This window comes from Cornus florida, unplaced genomic scaffold (genome assembly GCF_030987335.1).
Source record: "Cornus florida cultivar Cherokee Brave unplaced genomic scaffold, ASM3098733v1 CherokeeBrave_3.0.0_Hap2_Chr03, whole genome shotgun sequence".
Lineage (NCBI taxonomy): Eukaryota > Viridiplantae > Streptophyta > Magnoliopsida > Cornales > Cornaceae > Cornus > Cornus florida.
Genome location: NW_026775573.1, coordinates 40,941,045 through 40,963,787, shown reverse-complemented (window position 1 = coordinate 40,963,787; position 22,743 = coordinate 40,941,045).

Genomic DNA, 22,743 nt, shown 5'->3' with positions numbered 1-22,743 from the left:
CTGCAGTCACCACCACACCCATCCTCACCGTGTGGTCGTGTATAAATGCAGCAGCAAGCAGACATAATAAAGTTCATGCCATGACTTTGAGTTTCATGTATACAACAGGCTCTCTGCTTGTTCAATGGTTTCTACATCTTTAACTTCTGATATACACCACTGGCCTTGGTGGTCAAATACAATACTGCTTGAGATAGTTGGGTTTTCACACAGAGCCTGGCTAGAGTACGCGAGATCCAACCATTGTGACATCATATGCATGCACTCTTACCTTCACGGCTATTTCAGGAGTCACGACCTTCAAGTCAAGGCCCTCAGAATTTTGGGGGCCTCAAATTTTATAGGCCCATGTATGATGGGCTACAAAAGAAAAAAAAAAATTTGTAACTAAATGCATCAAATCATTTCAGTGGCCTCAAATTTGATAGGCCCATGATTGTTGGGCAACGGAAAAAAAAAAAAATTATAACCAAAATGCAACAAATAAGGGAACTCAATAATGATGGGCCACTAAAAAAAAAAAAATTTTATAACCAAACCGTATCAATTAAAACTCGCCTCCAAATTTAGGCCATCAAAATGGAGCAAGAATGATGGGCCAGCCTCCAATTGCAGCAAGAATGATGGGCCATTGAAAAATAACATAAAATAGGGCAAATGCAGCAACAATGAGATTTAGGGCAAATTTAGGACAATTATTAATTAACCTCGCCTCTCAAGTCTCAAGCTTACTCCCTCTCTCTCTCTGCTCTACAACCAACGGCAACAATCAGAAGACAGAAGCTTTTTCAGTCTCTCTTAAGTCTGAGCTCTCTCTCAGTCTCTCTTTGTAACTTTGTTCCTTTTTTTCCGGGTTCGTAACTCTGCATCTGCATCATCGATCCCTATCAACAGACTCAATTAATGGCAACAACACTGTAAGTTTTCTTTTCTACATCTAAGTTCTAACTCTAATTCAAGTCTTCAAGTAGTTATTTTGATGAACTTAAATTAAATCTTAAACCAAAAAATTATTTTGATGAACTTAAATCTATATCAATTGTTCTTATGGAAATAATGGAATTATTGTTTGATAAATGAATTTGTTGTAATACAGGGAGTTGAGGACTTATCATTTAGACTGCTCATGAGGTATTTTTATTTTTCTGTAAATCATATGATTGCATATTGAGCCATTGAGATTGAGGCAATCTATATTTTCTTTCAGCAAAGTATTTTTTTTTTTTAAGTTTAGTTTTACGTTGATTGTGTTTCCTGTCATTTAGATTTCTAAGATTGCAAGATTTTTGTCTACAAGAAAATTTAAATCTGGGTATGAAAAAAAAAAAAAAAAAAAAAAAAAAAAAAAAAAAAAATTTGAATCTCAAAATGGCACTATTCATAAGTTTTTTTAGGAACAATGCACAAACTGAGAGTTTAGTTGAAGTCTTGACGATTTGTTGTTGGAAGAACATAGGAATGAAGAAAATCTTAATGAACATGGAGATTTAATGAATGAAGATAGGAAAGAGAATCAAAATGAAGAACATGTGAATGAACTTTAAGATTTGGCAAATGAAGAATATATGAATGAGAATGATAATCTTCCTTTGAACATTAATCATCTAGGAAATTGGAAAGATATTGATAAAAAAAATGAGAGATTTATTAGTCGAAAGAGGTCCTCCAAGAGATGCTAAACTTGAAAATTTTTCTAAAAATTCAAAAAATAAACATTTCTCTTCTATATATTACATTCGACACTTGTCAAACAGTGAAAAACATGATAGGAGATGGCTAATCTATTCGAGTTCATTGGACAGAGTCTATTGCTTTTGTTATAAGTTGTTTAAATGTGATGAACAAAAAACTAATTTGGCAAATGAAGGAGTGAATGACTGGAAAATTCTTTGGGATAAATTTAAAAGTCACGAGACTAGTCGTGAACACATTGTTAACATGCGGAATTGGATTGAATTAAAATCATATTACAGAAAAATGCAATAATTGATAAAAGTGTGGAAGAAAAAATCAATAGAGATAGAGAACATTGGAGGCAAGTATTATTGAGATTGAATGGATTGGTTATCTTGTCTATTGAAAAAGATATGTTAGAGAAAGTTGATTTGATTGATAATTTTGCAACTTAAAATGCAAGACGATCACATTTACTTTAATGAAAAATTTGCACTTTCATAATATATATATATATATATATATATATATATATATATATATATTTATTTATTTATTTATTTGCGCGTGTGAAACTTATGTACAGAGGCCTCACCTTTAAAGTTCGCCTAGGGCCTCTCAAGAATTTTTCAATCTGAGGGTCGGCCCTGCTTCAAGTCATAATGGAACTTTTGCTTACATAATTGAACTTTTACTTAATTGTTGAAATGAATGAGTTATCTTAATACATATCTAAGCTTCCTATATGGTTCTTCTAGAAACCAACAACATGCAACTTAATTGGCAAGAGCACATCTCTATATTGTTGGCTTTTTCTCTAATACCACTTTCTGGTTTTACTCTGATACCACTTTGTTAGAAATAATGACCTAAATACACACGACACTCAATAATATTTTGGAAGAGAATGATATGGAGGAATACTTGGAAAATTATTTTATTCAACTTTTACTATTGTTTGAAGAGTACATGAATATATAGGCCACATGAACATAGGTGTAACAATTACATTTAAGTGCTCAATTACTCACACTAATATAACCTTTATGCTTAACTCCCACTACTCCCACTAACATAGTATTTAGGAGGTTTAATTCTCACACCTCTTGATTTTACATAACCTTCACCATCAAGACTATTTACTACCCCACTAACATGAAATGCACACATGCATCATGTATACCAAATACTTTAAAATACTAATTAATACTAAAATTCTAAAATCAAGTTTATTTCCAACACCCCTCTTTAAACTTAATTTTGTAACTTAAAAGTAAACTTCTTATTGATCTTGGGGGCTTGATCAAAAGTTTATTAGTTGGTTTTGAGTTTCACCACCTTCAACTATAACAATCTTCTTGGCCATTTTCATGGATGTATATGGCTTGTGAAAAATCTTCAAATGCTTGAATAATGTCTTCTCATAATCAATTTTTATCTTCTTCACACAAGCACTCCATCCGTCTTCTTTCTTCTTGAAATTTCGATACTTATTGAACTTCATATGTGCTTCTGTTTTTGGAATAAAAAAATAACTCCATATCCACCCAATCTGTGTCAATTACAAAATTCTCTAAACCATTTTTTAAAAAACAATTTGACAAATTCTTATCATCTTGAGCTTCAATCTCATACTTCATTGGAATAACTATCTTTAAGAGAATTTCGTCATTCTCCACAACAACACAATTATCATAATATTTGATTTCGTTTTCCAATTGAGATGAATATGAAGAAATCAAAATTTTATCAAATAAGTTATATATAACTTCTTTGAAATTGGAATTTGGAACCATACCTGAAACTGTTAACTCACCAATTTCATCAACTTTTGTCTTTTCTTTAGCACTTTCTTCTTCTTTAATTTCTCTTTCCACTTCAATCTCTTCCACTTTTTCAATCTCTTCTTCAACACCTTTCTTTATCTCTTCCTTATTCACCATTTTACTTTGGTATTCAACTTTGAATCTTCAATTTCTTCAACTTCATTTGTGTTGTAAGCCTTTTCATTCTCCACAAGACTTTCATAATTAACCTTCATGTAAGGACCCACTCCACCACATGGTATGCTATTGTCCGCTTTAAAACCTAAACCCGCAAGGTTTTGTTTTTGGACTTTACCCCAAAAGACCTCACACCAATTGCAGTGACACACTTACATATAAGCACTTCACCTTTCCCTTTCCCTTTCCCAGACGATGTGGAATTGTGCACCCGTAGCTCGTCACTGTGGTAGCATCCGCCCACAGGGTCATTACAATCCACCCCCCTTGGAGGCCCGACGTCCCCATCAACGCATTTCTAGCTGGGTCAGGCTCTGATACCATTTAAATCTAATTTTCTGAAAAATATCATAATTTTTTAATATTAATAATATTTTTCTCCAATTTCTCTAACATTAAAATACAACAATATATATATATATATATATATATATAATAATTAATTATATGATTGTAAACGAAAACAACTTAAAATCAGCCACTGTTTATCACTATTCCAATCTCGATCCAATTGTTTCACCTATTTTAACATAGAATTTATATATAGGTTTATCCAACTAATTAATATTCAAGAATTTTCCAAAGCACATATAAAAGTCGATGTTTTCTAAAATCATATTTTAGACCAACACAAGACCCAAGTTATTCTGGACCCCAACATAGATTAGTAGTCCACTAAAACTGATCTATGTATCTAAGTGTGGCAACTAACGAGTCCACATTATACATATACAGATATAATATATATATATATATATATATATATATATATAATTAATTTATCTACCAAAGCTCAAAATATACTTAACAAGCCATAAATATGTAACGATTTCAATGCCACTATAATTATACATCCAAATGTATAATTAATTTATCTACCAAAGCTCAGAATATACTTAACAAGCCATAAATATGTAACAATTTCAATGCCACTATAATTATACATCCACATGCATATCACTTCTATATATATATATAGAAGTGATATGCATGTGGATGTATAATTATAGTGGCATTGAAATTGTTACATATTTATGGCTTGTTAAGTATATTCTGAGTATATATATATATATATATATATATATGAATCTTCCTATATTTAAACCCATAATAGAAGTGATATGCATGTGGATGTATAATTATAGTGGCATTGAAATTGTTACATATTTATGGCTTGTTAAGTATATTCTGAGTGTATATATATATATATATATATATATATGAATCTTCCTATGTTTAAACCCATAATCATTGCAATAACACTAACCTTGTTAATTACCATTCCAATCCTTGAATGGAAACATTGTAAATTAAGCATCATGTAGAACTTTAAAATCAATTTACAATACAATAATCACTTATCCAATCTTTACAATTCTAACGAAAATTCATAATTACAAGTTCTGTAATTAACTTTATTTCTCTTAATGGTACCCAAAAAAAATTGGACGGCAATTGTACAACTATACTAATATAACCATAGCCATCATTAAGAAAAATTTTCTATCATTTATTAAAAACATTCAAATTAACTTTTCAAGATTTATAATAATCAAGTTGCGAATATATATACAAGAGTACAATGCAAGATAATCACGGGACGAAAATGAGTGGGCTCGATTCTGCTGTAGCGAGCTTGGGCCCAGGAAAGTCCCCAGGCCTTTTTCTGCAGAGATGCAGCCTCGGAGATGAAAAGACTTCGAACACGAGAGTCCAAGTACACATTGTGTGTGTGATTAGGCTAAGACGAGTGTGAAGCCCATGGACTCTCTGCCGAAGTACATTGGCCTAATTAATATAGTTATCCATTTGGCCTCATATGAGGCTAACTGAATGGGGCTTACCATCTCATGGTTACAATTTTATTGTGATTACCCTGTGAGCGGGTGTGCCGTAGATGGGCTAGAGACACTGACAGGTACCACACTAGCGAGCTATAGGTGCACAATCCCACATCGCTTGGAAAAAGGAAAGGTGAAATGTTTATATGTAGGTGTGTCACTCTAATAGGTATGAGGCCTTTGGGGTAAAGTTCAAGAGCAAAATCGTGCAGGCTCAGGCCCAAAGCAAACAATATCATACTATGTGGTGGAATGGGTCGTTACAAATGGTATCAGAGTATGACCCAGCCAGAAATGTGCCGACGGGGATGTCAGGCCTCCAAGGGGGGTGGATTGTGATGACCCTATGGGCGGGTATGCCATGGGCGGGTACGAGACACTAACAAGCTACCACACTGGTAAGTTACGGGTGCACAATCCCGCATCACCTGGGAAAGGGAAAGGTGAAGTGCTTATATGTAGGTGTGTCAATCCAATTGGTACGAGACCTTTTGGGGTAAAGCTTAAGAGCAAAACCATGCGGGTTCAGGCCCAAAGCAGACAATATCATACCATGTGGTAGAGTGGGTCATTACACTTCGTAAACTCATCATCCTCAAAACATTGTACCCAATACTCCATGAGTAGTGATTCACCTCTATAATTGGAAACGATGGTCTCGAGCATCTTTCATATACAACTTGTAATTTTGGACTCTCCAAAATACTCCCAAATTTCTTAATATATTGCTTTTTACAACACTACCAATGCCTCATCTTCTTTCTTTTCACGAAGCTTGTTGGATATGCTATTATTTGGCACTTCTCCAACAACATCCCACAAATCACATGTTTTGAAATATGAATTCATGATGATTCTCATTCTTTTTGTAATTAAAGAACATCATTTTCACACTAAGAAAATACATTTCCCCCCCTTTTTCATCATCAAGGAGAAACATGTTTTCCTTAAAATGTTGAACCATCTAAGATCAACTTCGTCAGGCCTTCAAGATCATCTAGGCTCTGAACATGAAAGCTCTAATATGGAACCTGGCTCTGATACCACTTTATTGGCTTTTTCTCTAATACCACTTTCTGGTTTTACTCTGATACCACTTTGTTGGAAATAGTGGCCTAGATACATAACACTCAATAATATTTTGGAAGAGAATGATATGGAGGAATACTTGAAAAATTATTTTATTTCACTTCTACTATTATTTGACTAAAGTACATGAATATATAGGTCACATAAACATAGGTGTAACAATTATATTTAAGTGCTCAATTACTCACACTAACATAACCTTTAGCTTAACTCCCACTAACATAGTATTTAGGATGTTTAATTCTCACACCTCTTAATTTTACATAACCTTCACCATCAAGACTATTTACTACCCCACTAACATGAAATGCACACATGCATCATGTATACCAAATACTTTAAAATACTAATTAATTCTAAAATCAAGTTTATTTCAACATATATATACTTATGCTTCGTTCCGTATGAAGGAAAATGATTAGATATATAAAAGAGATGGAAGAATGATTGAATGAGACATCCTTAGAGAAGAAATTATGTCATTTCTTTTTTTTTATTCAGTTCTTTTTTTTTATTCAGTTGAATGAAAAAGAAGAGAATAAACTCACAAATTACTATGTCCGTTAGGATATTATTGTAATTTAAAACTTGTTAAATAGCCTCACTTATCTTCCTTGGTCTTTTCTATCCACCTTTTTGTCCGTATTTAGAGGGGTGAAAATTTGTAAAGAATGACTCATACCTTCCTATTATTCTTTTTCTCCTTGTCTTCTCTTTGTCGAACGAAAGAAGCTTATTCCATCCACCTTATCTTCCCTCTACCTCTTTTCATTCTTTCTCACCAAATAAAGCATTAATGTAGCATAAACTACATTTCAAGAATTAAGAACTTCATTGCTTTTCTGTGGAGGAAAATGTGTGTGAACAAACAACATACCTTAGAAGTACATACGTAGCTTAAAGGTATTCAAGATTTGATAATCTCATCTATTCAATATGATTTACAACTAATAGTCTAGTGCACGTTAAACATCCAAAACCGAAAATAAGAATCAATCTCATGATTACATTTGTGTTACTACACTACCAAAAAAATGTCAGACTTTTTGTTTGTGTGTGTGACTGTATATAACTATTCTTTTATTTCATGTACGTGAACAGAAAAGATATATTATTTGTTAGTATAAAATTGGAGAGAGTGCGTATTCCACACTAAAGTGGGAAGATGTATGTGTTAAAAACGGGGGCACTAAAAACATAAACTTTGGATGAGATTTGGAATAGATTCTGCTAATAATAATTTGCAGATCTCTAGACGAGCACGTTTTTCAATGCAAGGAGATGAACGTGGTATATTTACTTTCTCAAATCCGTTTCCGGGTGAATGAGAAATTAGCTCCAAAATGTGGTGTTTTGATAAGCCTAAACGGGTATGCAAAATATGTGAAGTGTTTGTTCAATATGGAAAAAATATTGAAACTAATTAAAATTTAAATAAGCCAAATTTGGGCTTGAGCTTGGGCTTGGGTCTAATTGTAAAGTCCAATTATTCTTTTTACTAAATGGAATCTTGGATTGGGCTTTTCATTTTGGGCTAGGCTTATTTAAATGGGTGGTTGGTTTTTAAATTTAAATTAAAAGTTAGTTTTTTTTCAAAGGGTTGCATTTGTTTTCCAAAGAGTTGCATCTGTTTCTAAAGGGTTGCAACCTATTGGAATGGATGTGTCTATTGGTGAACAAACACCATGTAAACCATTGCAACCTATTGGAATGGATGCGTCTGGTGGTGAATAGACACCATGTGAACCATTGCAACCTATTAAAATGGATGCGTCTGGTGGTGAACAGACACCATGTGAACCATTGCAACCTATTGGAATGGATGCGTCTGGTGGTGAACAGACACCATGTGAACCATTGCAACTTATTGCAATGGTTGTGTCTAGTGATGAACAGACGCACCCAATCCGAAAATATATTTCTATTTTTGTAAATATGAATGGTTGTGTCCAATGATGAAGAGACACACCCAATCCAAAAAGGCACCTTACTTAAAAAAACTACTTTTTAGTTTTTTCCAAAGGGTTGCACCCACCCGAAAAGGCACCTTGTTGCCTATAAATACCCCCCTTTGATTCATTAACAAATAATTCATTTTCATTTTCTTTTATCTCCCTTTCTAGACTTGAACCCAACCTAAGTGGGTTCAAACCATAAGTTAAGTGGTCCAAACCACTCAGATCCTAATCCAATTTCATCGAGCCATATTAAGATTGGTCCGAACCCTTTGATTCGGATTACACCCAATTCAGCATTTCTATAGTATAGATGCATTTTTGAGTCAGAGAGAGTATTACACGGAGGAGGTTTGCCGTATCCACGAGTTTGTAATGCTGCTACTGGTGGATGTAGATCGTTGTATCTTGGGAGATAGACGCCACTGAGTCCGTTAGTACCATAACGGGGCGAATCTATCTTAAGGACATAGTATCCAATACTAGCCTCGGTCCAGGTTCTTTATTTATTATTATTATTTTATTACTTTATTTTGCATATTTAATTAAATATAGAGTTGCATATTTAATTAATGATTTCTTAACATATTGTTAATTATCTCATGATATATTAGTATTAGGTTTGTTAAATCTTAAAAGTCATATGAAGCATATAATATTTCCAACAATCTTAAGACAGATTCACTCATTGCATATGTTTTATTATATGCTTCTATTTAAGATATAAACAAGTAGAGATTATACTAATAAATGAGATATAATAAAATAATGTTATATACATTATTATATGATAATATGCTAAATATTGATGTGTTCAATATTATGTGAAATCGAAGCATGTTATATTAGTAAATTATTGAATTATTTATATAATTTAATATTGGTTGAATTATTTTAATTTTATAATATAATATTATGTAATATATTATATTATCTTAAATTTATGCGAACTAGAGATAGAAAAAAGGTATTTCATTCTTTTTATCAATGATTGCACAAGATGATGTTATCAATATCTGTTACGAAATAAAGATAAAGCCTTAGAAATGTTTAAACATTACAAAAATGAGGTTGAGAATCAACTTGACAAGGTGTTAAGAAATGATAGAATTCGTGAATACGAATCATCATTTGCTTATATATATTTAGAACATGGTATCATTCATGAAAAAATGATGAATGCTATGTTGACAAGTTCTGGTTTAACTCAGAATTTGTGGGGGGAAGTTTTGCTTTCCACAAATTATGTTATCAATAAAATACCTCAAAAGAAACTAATGTGACATCATATGAATTATAGAAAGGTCAAAAAACCTTCTTATAAATTCTAGAAGTGTGGGGGTGTCTAACTAAGTTTGCAATTCATACTTCTAAGAAAGTTAAAGTGGGACCTATAATGTGGCAACCTTGTGAGTGGGAGTGCCGTGGGCGGGTGCAAGAGGCACTAACATGCTATCACACTGAGCAAGTTACAGGTGCACAGTCCCACACCACCTACGTAAGGGAAAGGTAAAGTGATTTTATGTAGTGGTGTTATCTCCAATTGGTATAAAGCCTTTTGAGATAAAACCCAATAACAAAATCGTGCGGGCTCGATCTCAAAGCGGACAATATCATACTATGTGGTGAAGTGGATCGTTACATAAAACCTTTGATAGGTTATGCTCATAACATCAGTGCATATCATTTTCTTGTGGGCTATAATGTCTACATCTTTTGGTCCTGATTTTCTAGCATGTTTATTGGAGAATGAGGCACAAACCTTTGAGAGAGCAAAGTCTTCTCCTAAATATTATTATTTCTTAGATTAGTTATGTGATATAATTAATCATGTGGTATAATATTATTTATGTGAGGTCAATATTATTTATATAAGTACTTACTTTTAATTAAGATTATAATATTACTTAATGTACATAGTAATTTAATTTTACAATATAGTTGATTTAGTGTGTGATATTATTAATTTTGTATGAGTTCATGACTGGTTTGTGTATTTAATACAACAGACAAAAATTGACTAGTCCAACTATGTCAATTCTCCCGATAGTCAAGGGAAAAAGATCTATACTAGTGTCTAAGACACGTATAGATATGAATGGGCTAAATAAGAAAAGATTTTCTGATAACCCTAAAGAGTTTAATGGAAAATGTTATAGATACAATAAGCTAGTACACTGAGACAAGCTAAATCAAGTTAGTTAGCTATAATGTACAATTTAGCTAAAAGCTAAAATGTTATTGAGTTGCAAACTAGTTAGCTTAGCTATAAGTTAAAATGATTAATAAGGTGCACAGAACCTAAGAGGAAGATGAAAATCTGTTAGTTGGTTCTAGTTCTCAACTTGGTAGTAAAAAATAAGAGGGTGATGAGTAGCCATTTTAGCCATAAGCTATTTAAGTTATACATCATATCTGCTCATGTAGGAGAGAATAATATTACTTATAAAGTAGTAGTTTTTAAAGACTATTCTTCAAAACAAATTACTCTACTACCAAGGTAGACTACTTAGATAAGTGTGTACTAAAGTTAAGAACTACTAGAATTGATAATTGAGCAAACTTAACTTCAAACTAGTGGTAATAGCAGAGAAATAAGTGCTCATCATAACCTAGTAGTGAGATATGAGAAGAGTGTACTTAATCTAAGCTAGTAAAGATAGCTAAGAACTCACTTTTAACTATTAATGATAATGATAGCTGAGAAGTGAGTACTCACTCTGTGGTGATTGTATCCAAAGCTTAAATAATAAGATAATTCTTTGCTTAAATGATTGATTTATGTGATGTGTAACACATGAAAGGTTATGACATGTTAATATGACTGACTTAATATGAACCTGAACATGAATAATTCAATTCATAAATACAAGAGATGTAGAAGCAAATATTAATTATAGCCTATTGTAATTAATATCTCTAGCATTAATTCACAATAACGTCAGTGACTTGTTATAAGAACAAGCTAGAGATAAAGTGAGTACATATGGACTAGAAATTGTTATACATGCTTGTTGAAGTGAAGTATTTAGTATATGATTTTTCAAGAGTTTGAAAACCATAATAAATACAATTTCAGGATTATCCCAAAGTTGTGGGGTGATATCATCCATAAATGAAATTTGTTATGAGACGTCTCATCTTAAGAAAAATACTTATAAATGTAGGGGGTTCCTAATCCTAAGAGGTTTAGGATAGAACCAAAAATCATTTATAGTATTATAACAATAGTGCATGTTTTTTCCTATGAGGAAAATATTATGGAACAACTAGAAGAGTTCTTTTTCCAGCGGAAGAGCAGAGTTATTTGTTCTAGTTGAAGAGTAAAGTGTACAAGCTTATAAGTCCTTGAGTGGATTAAAGCTGATACTGAGATAATGATATAAATGTAATGCATAAGTCATTATATGTCTTAAAAAAAAAAAATTTAATGATATACTAATGATATATTTGATATGAAAGATTTAACATCTGATAACATAGTATATTCTCAATAGAGTGAGATTGGGATAATATTAGTTATGACAACAAAAACCTAGCTAACTTTTGTAAATGTAAATCTCAAATACGAATACTAGTCAAAGTATATCACTGGTTAAGATTGCAAGGCATCTTAATAACTGTGTTTAATTACATATTTTCAATCTAGGATCGGATCACTGAAAAACAATAAATTGGGTAGTTGAGATACACCCTAAATCCAATATTACATAGATCGAAGTATCTAACTAAATTGGAGGTGTAACAGTGATGCAATCTAGATGTGGGATATTAAAGACTTTAAATCCAAAAGTGGATATGTCTTTTATATTAAAGGTGTAGTTGTGTGTTCTTAATATAACTCAAAGTTAGAAACTTTGAATAAATCAAATAGGAAAGTCAATAGACTTCACCTAGAGGACATTTCAAAGTAAGTCTACACCTGTGCCACTAAAGAAAATAATTTTAGGGCACAAAGTATACAGTTGCTCTCACCTGGAGAAATCTCTATAGAGTGTAATATTTCTAAACAGAACCTTGTGGCCACATATAAAATTGAGGGTTGTACTAGAGAGCAATTGTACAGATCATCGAGGGGAATAGGATTAAAAGCCGAAAGCTAACGAGTCACCTTAATGGAAACCCAACCTAGTTGACTGGAGATCCCAAAATTTAGGTTCAAAGGGACAACAGAAATTCTGAGTGACTCACCAGAAGCACTGGGAAGATATAAATCTTCTGCCATTTCTATGATGAGATAGTGCTACCTACAGCGAGGATTAGGATAAGCTACGCTTTTAATGACTCTTATACCTTGAAAATTCAAATGGGGTATGGTAGGATACTCTTAATAAGAGTCACCTATATGAGTGTGAAGTGGGGCCGCTTCTATGAGAACTATAAAGGCTAAGTTTTCTGGAGCACTCATTGAATACCAGGAGTTGGTCAGGGCCAAAATGAATACAACAATGAGAACCAACTTTGTGAGGAAAGGTATTGTGTGTTTGTTATTGTCTTGGTTTACACAAACGGCTGAACAGTTCAAGACATTGCGTTCACTGGTTAGCCAGTAAATCCGATGGCAATACACTAGGTAAGATTCAAAGCCAAAAGCTACCTATCCTGATGCAGTAACTTTCCGACTATACTCTCTCTAGTGTCTGCATGATCATCTTTTGCTTTTTACGCAAATTTCCATTCATGTGGGGGATTGTTGGAAACGGGGGCATTAAAAATATAAACTTTGGATGAGATTTGGAATAGATTCTGCTAATAATAATTTGCAGATCTCTAGACGAGCGCGTTTTTCTCCGCAAGGAGATGAACGTGGTATATTTACTTTCTCAAATCCGTTTCCGAGTGAATGAGAAATTAGCTCCAAAGTGTGGTATTTTGATAAGCCTAAATGGGTATGCAAAATGTGTAAAGTGTTTGTTCAATATGGAAAAAATGTTGAAACCAATTAAAATTTAAATAAGCCAAATTTGGGCTTGAGCTTGGACTTGGGTCTAATTGTAAAGTCCAATTATTCTTTTTACTAAATGGAATCTTGGATTGGGCTTTTCATTTTGGGCTGGGTTTATTTAAATAGGTGGTTGGTTTTTAAATTTAAATTAAAAGTTAGTTTTTTTCTAAAGGGTTGCATTTGTTTTTCAAAGAGTTGCATCTGTTTCTAAAGGATTGCAATCTATTGGAATAGATGTGTCTATTGGTGAATAGACACCATGTGAACCATTGCAACCTATTGGAATGGATGCGTCTAGTGGTGAACAGACACCATGTGAACAGACACTATGTGAACCATTGTAACCTATTGCAATGGTTGTGTCCAGTGATGAACAGACACACCCAATCCGAAAAGGTATTTCTATTTCTATAAATATGAATGGTTGTATCCAATAATGAAGAGATACACCCAATCCGAAAAGGCTCCTTACTTAAAAAATTACTTTTTAGTGTTTTTTCAAAGGGTTGCACCCACCCGAAAAGGCACCTTGTTGCCTATAAATACCCCCTTTTGAATCATTTGCAAATCATTCATTTTCATTTTCTTCTATCTCCTCTCTAGACTTGAACCCAACCTAAATGGGTTCAAACTATAGGTTAAGTGATCCGAACCACTTAGACTCTAATCCAATTTCATCGAGCTATATTAAGATTGGTTCGAACCATTTGGTTCGGATTACACCCAATTCAGCATTTATATAGTATAGATGTATTTTTTAGTTAGAGAGAGTATTACACGGAAGAGGTTTGTCGTATCCGCAGGCCAAATCTTTTTTTGGGGGTAATATTTTTTTGTCAATTTCATTTCTTTTCTCTTTTTAGATTTATATTTCCAAAAAGTAGTAAGAAAATCATTGTTTTAGGGAAATATTTCTTAATTGACTCGTGAAATACATGCAAGAACGTGGGATCATGAAAAGTAATACTTACAGGTCAATTCAACAAGTAATAGACAAAGGAATCTGGCCTTCAAAAAAGCTGAGATGTGAAAAGCTGATATGTGACATAAAGTAAATTATTCCATAGAAAAATAAAGTGTCTTTTTTTGCCCTTTAAGTCAGTAGGCCTTTTGCTTTGGTTAAATGTAGGGCTACTGGCCGTGAAGTCTATATACTAAGACAGAATAAATAAATGTTAAATCAATGTGAAAAAAAATATATATATATATATATATATATAATCCACAAAATTAAGTTACACGATCCTTTTAAACGACTCTCACTCTTATGTCTCGTCACACGATTCTTTTAAACATTTATTGTTTTTATGTTTTGTCCGATATTATTTCTACGCTTGGCACACATGTTTTTACTTTGTATGATGTATATTAATTTTGTCATTTTTATGCTCCTGTTTTAGCACTATCCCTCTGTACCGCCCCCCTGTGTGTGTGTTTTAACTCAAAAATATTTATTACAAGGGCAAAGTAATACACAAACCCTTGCACAGGAGAACAAAAAAATCACTGCTAAGAATGCGTTTATAAAGAAGTCACCAAGGATTAGAAACAACTCTAAAATTTAAATTATATAAGGATCTTCTAGAAATTATAAGTATCACAAATGTGTATGAGCATTACTTTTTTACTCCTAGTATTTAATTGGATGGTGTGGGTATATAAACCCTTTTTTAGAACACATTTATAAAAAGTTTGATATGAACTTTTAATTTTGTATTTGTATTATTTGCCTAAAAATTATGTATAATTTTTAATTTGCCCACACTAAAATTATGAAAAAAATTCAATATTTAAATTTGTCTCTGTTGATATTTTTGGATATGACCTAATCTCCTCTCTTATTTTATATTTGGTTTTTGTATGTATAGATTTTAAAATTTCAAGACTGCTCCCTTCAATTGTTTTTTATACTTCTATTTTGTATATATAGAACTGTATATATTCTAAAATTGTCCCATACTTCTAATTTTTACTTCAAATTTCATTTCTCCATCTCTCTCATCGGACACTCCATATCTCCATCTTTAATATTCTGGTTTCCTATGCTACACGGCCTTCTTTCAGCTTTCCTCTTTAGAAAAAAATAAAATAAAATAAAATAAAAAAATACCTATAAAAAATTTGTCTACTTCTCTTTAGACTGTTTTAATGCATATGATACATGAAAATCATGAATATACACTAGTCATAAAAAAGGTGAAGACTCATAAAATAAAGCACACCCTTATTTATTTTATTTTATTTAACAAAAATTAATTTTTGATTTGGATAACCTACCTAAAAATAGTCCAGATAATACAAAAATAAGTTTCACTCTTTAAATTTTAAATTATTTCAAGTAGACAAGTCTTAATTAAATTGGCTTATTAGAAAAATTTTAATAGTGTACAGGAAAATGATAAATTATACGGAACTCTCATACGGTTTGCCATAATTATAAGAACCTCCCATATGGTTTTTTAAATTACTCGGATCTTTTCTAAAAATGAAACTAACTTACACGGACCTCACTTCCTAGTGATGGACCATCAAATGTACTAACGGACATATCTAATTTACTAAAATTCTCTCATGTTGCTATCATAAATTATTGAAATACCCATTTGCTTTTGATTAAGAGTGGCGTCATAATTGGGGATTTTTTTTTTTTTTTTTTTTTTTTTTTTTTTTCCAATTCCTGTACTTACCCAAAAATACTATGGTAACATACTTTGTGGGACTAAATGTGATACCCCTCGATTCTAAAGCCACGGGTGATCAAGTCCGAGCACAGATCCATAGTAATTGAACACGGAATACAAAAATGAATTAATAAATACAATAATAAAAGTTGAAAAGAGTTCTAAATATTAAAATCCTCCAAATTATAGATTAATATAATTTAAACTTTCCAATATCCGTACAACTCGGGAATCCACCTAGTGGACCCCTAACAATCCCAAATGAAAGTGAAATACAGAATCAAAACCCAACACTAAAATATGAAAGGAAATCCTACGCAGTCGGAGGAGTGAATGACTGTATCTGCTCAGCATGATCAAACTCTAAGCCTGGAACTGACGAACACCTGGAAAAAATAAGAGAGGGTCAGGCCCACATGCAAGTTCTATCCTACTATAATCCATACATAAACCCGATATGCAGATACATCCTAGATAGCTCGACAATAACTAAAATAGTCCATATAGATATAAATACACACTATAGGGCGTTCACTAGCCTATAGTGTAGTCTCAACCCGAATAGAAAGTAACATGTAAATCATACATTAAGGTGTGCATGTGTACCTAGACCTACCAGGGAACATCAACTATATATAGTTACTCCTCCTAGGCGATATATGCACCCTAACCATGATCCTGAGACTCAAGCTCATATCACGGTACCATAAGTATATATATAAATCATTCCTAATACAGAAAATAAAACAAACATCCAATATGTCGTTCAATTATTTTGGTTGATAAGACATGAATCCATCTAGGATTTAACTATTTTAGTTAATCCATTCCGTATGTATGAATAGGTAGGTATTAGCGTTTTGATCTAATCCATTCCTAATATGCCACCGTCCCAAACCGGTGCATATAATACATATGATCTATAGATGATGCAACACTCGTTTGAACATCAAATGCACCCAGAAACAATCATAATAGAAGCCAGATACATACAAGGTCCTATAATGTATCCAGTATATGATTGTGATCATATAACCTCCCTTTAAATTGTTAGAGTAAGAATAACCAATTTAAATCATCCATATCCATATAATTGACAGAACATAAATTAAAATAGTTCATCAATTTAAAATCCAAAGCATGATACAATGATCATTAGAAATATAAACTAAGCACATTATACGAAAACCCAAAAATACTTTCATACTCGTCTATTTAATTTGCTAAAACATAACTAGCAATTTAAGGCTTCCACAATCCTTCACGGCATGCAAATTAATATTTAAATTTCACGATGTGCCTTTATTCCTCCATTACAAATCCAGAGCATGATATAATGATACTCAGAAGTATGAATTGAGCACATTATATGAAATCCCAAAAGTATTTTCATACTAGTCCATTTAATTCACTAAAATAAAACTAGCAATTAAAACTACCACCACTCCTGACAGCATACAATTTAGTGTTTAAATTTCATGATGTCCATTACCATAACATAAATCAACATTTCTGGTCCTTAAATATGTTGTATAAATCATTTTAAAAGCCCCAATGAAAATCCAGAATTACACATTAGCCCCAGGAGTAAGAAAAACCTCAAAAATACACACCCGTAGGGTGTTCCAACAAGGGAGCCGGCTCTCACCCCTCTAGAGCTGGCTCTCCCTCATGGAGAGCCGGCTTTCTCACCTAAGGAGCCGGCTCTCTCCCTGAGAGCTGTTGCTACTCTTCTTCAGTTCATCTTCTTCGCCTCCGGCGAAGTTCCGAGTCCTTGTACGGCTTTTATTAAAAAATTTAAGGCTAAATCTAAGACCCAAAAGTACCAGAAACTCCTCAAATTCCAATACAAATTGTTAACAAGATTTAAAACATGATTTGATAACAGTTTATGCACAAAATAGTTTCAGTTTAAACAAAACCTACAATCGTTTACAGTTTAATTTAACATGCATAAGACATCCGTTTTAAAGTTTGAATTAATTCCTGGAGACTATATAGCATGCATAGAACACCGGTTTAAGGGAAGAAGTTAGAGTAAAACTTGCCTTTAGTTTCAGTTTTGAAACCTTAAACCACCGTCTCTGAGTTCCGACAAATCCCAAGACTGTTCTCCTCCTCTGTTCACTGTTCTCCTCCTCTGTTGCCTCTTGGTTCAACCCACGAGCAACACCCTTTCTTTCCTCCTTGAGCCTCTCTATGTTTCTCTCAAGTTTCTCTCTCTTTTCCTCCCAAATCCCTCTCTGTTTCTCTCTGCCTCACAGTACGTGAATAGGGTTCTAAAACCCTTGACAGACACATAACTTATATATATATAGGCTTCTATAAAACCTAATCCTAATTCCAACCTATTTATAAGTCGGCTAACCTAATTACATAAAATAAAACCCTAAACTATCTATACATAAAAACCAAAACATAGATGTAAAACATTTAATCACGATAAACAATTATTTAAATTTTCACATAAGCATATAATAATAAAAGCAAATAATCAATTATTTAAAGTTCCACATATAATAAAACAAGTGATTCAATTAAATAAATAATTAAGAAAATAATTTAATTAACTAATTACCAATTAAACAAATAAGAAAATAAATCAATTAATCAAACAAAATTGCAATAAAATCATTAATTTAAATACCGAGACTATCCTTTTAAAATTAGGGGTATTACACTAAACTGCCAACAATGGAAGTTAGCATTGGGTTTTGATTATATTCAAAAAACTTAGGCGAGCATGACGGTCACATATTTACTTAGCGGTTCTTTTTTACCGGCGAACATAAACGGCCGCGATGGCTTAAGTCAAGAGCAGGGATGAGCCCGATGAGGATAACAATTCCAACGAGTGTAATGAATGGAGTCAACGAGCAAAGTTTGAACAGCAGGAAGTAAGGAATCCGGCGATGGTTTGGTTTGTTAACTACGCAGTGATTCGAGCGATGGACGTTACAAGTTCCAATGACAGATATTAACAATGAGTAAACAACGATTTTGAGGACGACAATGGACTGAAACAGCGGCACTAAATGACAATGAGCAAAGTGTTCAATGGTCGTAATGACTACTCTGGCAATGAACAACGACTACTAAACTTCGGCAACGGCAGTCAGAGAAGATGATGATGGCCACCCAACAAATGTTGGCAACAATAATAGACAAGGTGGCGGCGAGGGAATAAATGGATGATCTAGCATTGATAGTAATTGAATCGGTGATTAAATAGAGGAATTCGTTAAAGATTATGAATGTAGGTTATGCCATGTCACCAAAGGTCAAAACAAGCTGACATCACCTTAGTGCTAGCTTCAAAAAGAATAACAAGAGGACAAGAATGGCCAACAGTTAGTCGATATAAAAGCTCCAGCTAGCTCAACAAAAGCAACAACAGCCAGTTGACGAACCCATAAAGCATGGGACCCACAAATTGTTGATTAATGGTCCTTAAACCTCGATCTGACCAAGCCATAAATTGTCGATCGAGGGGCCTTGAACATCAATATGACCAAGCCATAAACTATTGATCGATGAGCCTCAAACCTTGATCCGACCAAGCCACAAATTGTCGATCAATAGGCCTTGAACCTCGATCCGACCAAGTTACAAACTGTCGATCGATGAGCCTTGAATCTCGTTCCGACCAAGCTATAAATTATCGATTGATGAGCCTTGAATCTTGATTTGACTGACGAGCCCCTTTCTAATGCGTTTAGAAAATGAACTTTTTAATGCAAGAGGTCGTTTCGCAAGGTCAAAATATGAATGTGGTTTCAGAAGCTTTTCTAGTCAAATTTACATTTATAAAACCACTACTACAACTAATGAAGTATAACGAGTAGGGATCATCCATATATATTATACGTGTTGGAATTTAACTTCAACTCTAATGTATCAATTAATTGCAAAAGATAGAGATTAATTGATTAAACTAAGATGCAAGGAAATTAAAATGCAAGAAAAGTAAACTAGTGAGAGATAGGGATTTAAGAGATATGAAGAGAGGTCTTAGGGTGTTGGAATCACCACTAAGCTCATGTAATTAACCACTTGCTTTCCATTAATGGGGAATACATTGTTGTGAACAAAATGCGACTACCAATTGCAATATTAAGCATAGACCATCAAATTCATGTATGAATTGTCTACCTAAGCAACAAATAAACTAAGTGTAGCACAACCCATCAATTCTAAGCATGACCCATCAAATTTGTAACAATTATAGCACACATCAATCTAGAGAATCATAGAATTTACAATAATAAGCTTATGGAATATCAAACCAAGAATAGATTGTCTACCTACCTACAAGCATGAATTAAATTGTAGAACAACCCATCAAGCATAAGAATAATCCATCAAATTAATCTACAAACCCATTCAATGAAAACCCATGCTTAGCCATCACTAAATCCTTAATTAATCACACATAGACATGTAACCAACGTAGAGTATCTAGTGTAGAGATCAATTCCTCAAATAATCACACATAATATAACATGTAATTGAATAGATAATCAATAGAAAGAATTAATCCATATGAATCAAGTCAGAAATAATTCCTAATTTAATCACACATAGACATGTAAATAAACTAGAGAATTAATAGGAAGAATTAAACTATAGAAATCATAGAAATATACCAAGATTCATTAAATTCACAAGGTTAGAACACTAATCACAACAATATATCTAAATCCCCAAAAATAGAAATACAAGGGTTTAGATTACACAAGACTTAGGGCTTATCCAAGCCCTAAGTGTAGATCTAGCCAATCATGGAGGAGGTAGATGTGGCCATGAAACCCTCAAGGGTAAGCTCCAAACATAGCTCCATCTTCTTCTTCTTCTTCTTTGAAGCTGTAAAGAGAGAGAGTGTGTGGATCTAGAGATGGATCTTGATATGTGCCTTCAATTCCCTCTTTTCTTCTAACCCTAATCTCTAACTTTCCAGAGAGAGAAACAAAAGAGAATATAGAAATTACAATCTAAAATATGAATCCCTAAACAAAAATGGTTGAATCCCTCTTATATCCAAGGCTTTGAGAGCCCAAATATGTGAGAACTTGGCCCTAGAATCTCTTCTTTGAAGCTCTGCCCGAGTTGGTTCAAAATGAGATTCAGATCTGCTTTTTAATAACTTTCGCGAACAGTTCGATCAATCCAACTTTTCTTCGATCGATCTGGGTTCGATCAATCTGAGTGAGATCTATCATCGATCTGGGTTCGATCGATCTGAATGAGATCTATCGTCGATGTCACTTTTCTGTGATCTATCCAACTTGGCAGTTTTTCAGCATCAGTATCCTTTTGTTCTAAATCAGCCTCATTTTGCTCTAAATGCTCACCAAGTCTTAGTTTGACTCCAAAAAAGCCTTAAGAAACCATTTTTAGCCCGTTTTAGCTTTATTGACCTAAAATAGACAAAAACACAAATAAGTACCAAAACGGGTAAATAAAGATAGACGAATAGACTAAAATACCCTCACTTAAGGGGTTTAAATGGGCACTTTTCAGCGTTCATCACACCCCCAAACTTAAATATTGCTAGTCCCTAGCAATGAACTACGAAGTATAGGAATGAAATGAACAACTATGAAGTAGAAAGCAATAAATGGATAACACCACTTTCGTAGGGAACACGATTGCATTTAGCGTATGCAACGAGCCTTTTAAACCCCTAGGTTACCCCTAATGGACGAGTGAAGTCTCGTGAGGGTTTTCAGAAATGATACCCACAAACATTAAGTTCATTCTTACTAAAGAGGCACCCATATTGCAAACAAGCATTGGGAGAAAACTACCTCAAGTATGCAATTTTTCAACCATTTCCAAGCAATCTCCCAAAATTTCAACATTAAGCAAGCAAATATGGTCCTCCACACATCAAGAAAATGATCATGCAAATCAAAACAACACTAGAATCCTTTTTTACTGGACCGACATTAAGTATATTGTTATCTTAGCCAACTAAAGAAATGATCATATCCTTACCCTCAAACTAGTACACAAATCTAGTACCGATCATCAAGACAAAGAGTAGACCTTTTATTAAAGCTTTATTGTTCTAGGTGCGCTTATTTTTTTCACTCGATTTTTTTTATTTTATTTTATTTTTTATAACCTAAGGATCAAAGATGGAAGCATGGTGCAATGTGTTGATCTATTAAGCTTTCTAGCGATCTATGAGGTCAAGCATTAAGTCAATGACTCCCAAACCAGACGGCTTTAGGGCATTAGGTGTTCAAATACCCCTAAGGACTTACAAGCTCAAATCAACTAGACTACTAATCAAAACAATCTTCATTTAATAATTTCCTACTTCTCCCCTGTTTGAGAGAAGTCCTCATTTTTTATTACTTTTGCAACTTTACTTTTCTTTTCTTTTCTTTTTTTATTTAAAAAAAAGTTCAATTATTAACCTAGAGTTTGGGCCTTCCACCTTTTGGCGCGAGAAATTCAGTGTTTGATAAGGCTAGAATCCCGGCTACTCAATGAAAAGGGTTTGTTATCCACCTTTATCAAGAATGAAAGCTTTCAATGCACTACTAG